Source organism: Triticum aestivum, chromosome 3D (assembly GCF_018294505.1).
Source record: "Triticum aestivum cultivar Chinese Spring chromosome 3D, IWGSC CS RefSeq v2.1, whole genome shotgun sequence".
Taxonomy (NCBI): domain Eukaryota; kingdom Viridiplantae; phylum Streptophyta; class Magnoliopsida; order Poales; family Poaceae; genus Triticum; species Triticum aestivum.
The window spans coordinates 452,717,441-452,723,092 of NC_057802.1; the positions used below are offsets into that span (position 1 = coordinate 452,717,441).

A 5,652-nucleotide genomic window follows, 5' to 3' on the forward strand; every position below is an offset into this window, starting at 1 on the left:
CCCGCCGCACCCCGCCGCCCTCGCCGGAGCCCTGCCCCGACGAGGTACACCTCGCCGTCGTTTGCCGGTTTATTTAAAAAAAACCGTTCGTTTGAAAAAAAAACCTAGATCGGTTTATTTCTTCGGTTATGTTATTTTGTGAACGTTCACCGACCCGTTCGTTTTAACGAACGCGTTCGTCGGATTTTCTCTGTTAACGAACGTCCATTCTTTAACCTTTCGTCCGTTTTTCTTTTTCATCGGATTTTTCCGCGACTATCTCAAATCTCGATTTCTGATCGAATCTTCGTTTCTGTTTAATTTTTCGCTCGTTTATCGGAATCAGGCGATTCAAGCGCCTAGAGTTTCGTCTCGAAATTCTCTTTCCGTTTAACCTACTCAAACAAGTTTTTGCTACTGTAAAATTTGACCTAAATTCAGATTAGTAAACGAAGCTTGTTTCTTTCGCCGTTTGACTTTTGTTGCTTCGTTCGAGTTGATTCTTTTCGCAAACCGGAGTTCTTAAGTTGAACTTTCTGGTTGGCTTTTTCATTCGAGTTTTACCTCTGCATTAGATGAGTACTTATTGTGTGCTTGTTTGTTTGTGATAGAGTACCCAGAGTGTGCCGCTTGTTACTTCGAATCGCTAGGTTTCGCGGATCATCAGCAAGGCAAGTAACACTTTGATCATACCTTCCATACCCAGTTTTTATTGCATTAGATCTATTTCCTCAAACATTGCATGATTAGGATCTAATTAAATTGTGGGAATTGGGAAGTAGTTGAGGTAGTACCCATTACCTGTTTTATTTATCAAACCCTTGGGAGTTACTTCTACGTTGCCATTATATTGCCATGCTATGCTCGTAGACGTGGATTGGGTTTGAGAGATTTCCATGACAGATGTGAGATTGTTAATTAATGTTTTACTTAAGGTGGCAACTAAAACTCACATCTGGGTGGATTGAGGCACCTGGAGAATCCAGTGTTGTCTGTTTGTATAAGGACCGCCACCCAGGCTCAAAGGGATCATAAGATTATTCATGCTAGAAACTTCCGTGTGCAGCCACAAGCTATTATGGGCTCTAGCATAGTTGAGTAGGTTACATGATCTCTTGAAGAGATGGGCTAGTAGATGTAGGGGAAAGTAGGTGTAACTGTCCACCCGGAGTAAAGAGTGATTGTTCCTGAAAGGCTGTGTCTCGGTCATCCGTTTCTCAAACATCATGTAGTGCGAGAATCAAGCGGAGGCGATCGAGTCTTGTGGGGAAAAGTGCGCAAACCTCTGCAGAGTGTACAAACTAATCATGATTAGCCGTGTCCCCGGTTATGGACATCTTGAGTATCTAGTTCTTGGATTATCCCGTTGATCTCATCATGTTACTTAATTTAAATTTGATTTGGGTTTAATCACGTTCTTAATGGGGATTGAGATGCTGTCAACCATCTCAATGTTTCACAACCACCATGATAGTTAAATAAATTTATTCCTTTGCAGTAGGGAAAAATTGGCTTTTTCGCAAAACCATAACCATAGAGCTTTCCACCAGCCAAATATGCATGTAGTATAGCATCACTATGTTCATTATTCTCTATGTGTTATTTTGCCAGCATATTCTATGTGCTGACCCGTTTTCGGGCTGCAACGTTTCATGTTGCAGACTTTTCAGACGACAAGTAAGGTGCCTTAGGTCGTGGTCTTATACTCGGTGATGCCGCTGGAGTTGATGGACTCACTTATCTTCCAAGTCTTCCGCTGTTATCGTATTTAGATGGCCTTAAGCCATATTTATCATACTTATTCTCTTTGGAGATATTCGATGTAATAAGTGTGTGATTGCTACTCTGTTATAAATCCTCCGTTTGTACTGTGCGTGTCAGCATTACTGATCCAGGGATGACACTGGTGCACAGCAGCACAGACCATTTGAGGTCTGGTCGCTACAATCAATGCCGACAGGCTCCAGGTCGCCGTACAACATGATCGATGGCGCGCCGTAGAGCAAGCTAGGCACGTCCACGCCGATAGGCTGCGGCTCGCTGCACGACGAGACCGTTGGTGCACCGTAGAGCGAGAGGCGCAGCGCGCCGCACAGCAAGAGCGGATCCATCGGCGCTTGCCTGCTGTCGACACGGCGTCGCAGCTGGGTGCACGTCCCGTCAATACCCCCATTCCTCGCCAGGAGTGGGCAGAGGCCCTCAGCGCCGTACTTGCACGATGTCGGCCACGCCGTACTTGCACCGGACGCCCACCGCGCCGTTCGCATGGGTGCCGCTGTTCGCCTTGTCCACGGCCCGCTGGATGCCAACGCGCTGGTCCATAGGCTCGACCGCCTCCTTGGCCCAGGTGTCCACCTGGGCGCAGTAGAGGAACATGGCCGTCGCATCCTCGAGCTGGTGATCTCCGATGAAATAGCCAACTTGGAGCTCGAGATCGCGCTCCAGATGTACCGCGAGCGTGTCGACCGCTTGGACGAACGCCTGCACGAGTTCAGGCAGAGCCACGAGCTACCCTAGGCAAGGGCTGCTGGTCATGGTCTCATGGACGCGTTTTATTTTGAAAGTTGTTTCGACATGGATAGCTAGCTTTGTATTCACAGCAATCATAGTATTGCTCTGTGTATTGCTATGTTTCAATGTGTGTACTCTATTTTCCATTCTTATATGTTCTGTTTCAATGTGTGTATATACGCTTTCCATTCTGTATATGTGGATGATAACAACTAGATTCAAATTAGTATACAAAAATAGATAGAAAATGGAATTCATAATATATATCGTGTGATATGTTTTTTTGTCCAGGACACATACAGTCGTATTTTTTTAATCCCTTCGTTGGATCATGTTATATTATAGGGGTGTTGGTTCAGTATTTTTTCCAGAATTTTTTAAAACTTTTGCACCGTTGAAACCCTTAACTAGTTCTGTGGGAAGCTCATTGAATTAGATTTTGAGTCTCGCGTGCCAAAAAGGATATTCAATTAATATAATATCAATTCATTAAAGAAAATTGAGGGCATGCTTAGGTTAATGAATATGTTTCATTCATATATAATGCGTACACCCTGTGTATGTTCTATCCTATAGGAATTTGATAGGAATTGAGTTGTTGTTATGGTAAGTTAACACGGTTCGTTATTAAACCATGGATTTGATTTACCAAATCCATAATTATTGTATACTCTTTGATATATATAGCGCAACCCAAATTAATTCATAATCCTTATTTTACAAGTTCTTAATAGTTCTATTTTCTTATTTTGAATGCAAATACATAACTAAATACTAATAAAATTCTTTGTTGACAGCAATCTATGCTTCACAGTAGTATATATTTTGTATATCGAAGTCCTAGATAGGAAAGTAGAGTAGGCACAGATCCTCCACAAAAGGCAAAATGTATATGAAAAAAAGATTGATTGAACTTTCCAACGGACTCATTCCATGAGTAAACGAGTGAATGGGATTCGCTTGGGCAACGAACTCAAGTCCTGGTCCCCTTTTCTCTCTTAGTGAATTAACTAATTCATTTCCTTTTTACTTTTGGATTTTTTTGATTTGGCATTATTCAACAATAAGAAAAGAAAAATTTCGACAAATTCCTTTTTTAATTATGTGATAATTATGAGAACCAATCCTACTACTTCTCCTCCCGGGGTTTCCACAATTGAAGAAAAAAGTACATGTCATATCGATCAAATTATTGGACCCGTGTTGGATGTCACTTTTCCCCCAGGCAAGTTACCTTATATTTATAACGCTTTGGTAGTCTAGAGTAGAGACACTGCCGATAAGAAAATTAATGTGACTTGTGAGGTACAACAATTATTAGGAAATAATCGAGTTAGAGCTATAGCTATGAGTGCTACGGACGGGTTGATGAGAGGAATGGAAGTGATTGACACGGGAGATCCTCTCAGTGTTCCGGTCGGTGGAGCTACTCTCGGACGAATTTTCAACATTCTTGGGGAGCCTATTGACAATTTGGGTCCTGTAGATAGTAGTGCAACGTTCCCCATTCATAGATCTGCACCTGCCTTTATCGAGTTAGATACGAAATTATCCATCTTTGAAACAGGTATTAAGGTCGTCGATCTTTTAGCTCCTTATCAACGTGGAGGAGAAATAGGACTATTTGGGGGGGCTGGAGTAGGTAAAACAGTACTGATCATGGAATTAATCAATGACATTGCTAAAGCTCATGGGGGCGTATCCATATTCGGTGGAGTAGGGGAACGGACTCATGAAGGAAATGATCTTTATATGGAAATGAAGGAATCCAGAGTAATTAATAAAAAAATATTGAGGAATCAAAGGTAGCTCTAGTCTATGGCCAAATGAATGAACCACCGGGAGCTCGTATGAGAGTTGGTTTAACTGCCCTAACTATGGCGGAATATTTCTGAGATGTTAATATGCAAGACGTGCTTTTATTTATCGATAATATCTTTCGTTTTGTTCAAGAAGGATCAGAGGTATCCGCTTTATTAGGGAGAATGCCCTCCGCAGTGGGTTATCAACCTACTCTTAGTACAGAAATAGGTACTTTGCAAGAAAGAATTGCTTCTACTAGAAAGGGATCTATAACTTCAATTCAAGCAGTTTATGTACCTGCAGACGATTTGACCGACCCTGCCCCTGCCACAACATTTGCACATTTGGATGCTAGTACCATACTTTCCAGAGGATTAGCTTCCAAGGGTATTTATCCAGCAGTAGATCCTTTAGATTCAATCTCAACTATGTTACAGCCTCGGATCGTTGGCAACGAACATTATGAAACTGCGCAAAGAGTTAAGGAAACTTTACAACGTTACAAAGAACTTCAGGACATTATCGCAATTCAGAATTTTTGAAAACTTTTGCACCATTGAAACCCTTAACTAGTTCTGTGGCAAGCACTTGTAGAAAATCCTAAGTTTTCAAAAATTCTGAAAAAAATACTAAACCAACACACCTATAATATAACATGATCCAACGGAGGGATTAAAAAAATACGACTGTATGTGTCCTGGACAAAAAAACAATTAGTTCAGTATATATTTATGTTGCAGTGAGCTGAAATGCTTATTATTTTTGCCGAGGACACATACATGTATATTTTGACAATCCCTCCGTTGGATCATCTTATTACATTAGAGAGATGCTCCCATATTTATTTCATATATTTTGATATCTTTTAAACCGTTAAAAGTTTAGCGACCCTTAACTAGTTCTGTGACAGGCTATGGTAGACACAGTTTTACCTATATATATATATATAATATTATCACATATACGTGATGATACTTAACTACTAGGTACAATGCATAAAATTGAAAACGAACAATACTAAAACTAATAATCCCTCCTCGGGCCAGTATTCCGGCAGCCCCTCGCCAGCAGCTCCCTGGTGCGCGGTGTCTTCCTAGTGCGGAGGCAGTACTCCGACTCCTCCGCCTCGCAGCGCTTGACGTACCGATCTGCCTCTTGCTGGCGGACGCGCGCGGCCGATCTTGCCATTTTGTTGGGCGCCCACCGGACCTCCTCGTCGGTGGCACGCTGGAGCTTATCGGTCCACCTCCACGCAGCAACGAGGCGCCCATCGCCTATGACCTTCCTCGCGAAGTACCCGTCTTCGTACACCTCCTCGGCACGACGACGCGCCCGCCCCCAAAGCTCCGCTGCCTCCTT

At 42.5% G+C, this 5,652-nt stretch overlaps 1 pseudogene; it reads left to right on the top strand.

Moving 5' to 3' along the window:
- LOC123076362 (ATP synthase subunit beta, chloroplastic-like) overlaps positions 1-4,835 on the top strand; it is a 57,809-nt pseudogene extending 52,974 nt beyond the window's left edge.
- Positions 4,836-5,652: the final 817 nt, after the last annotated feature.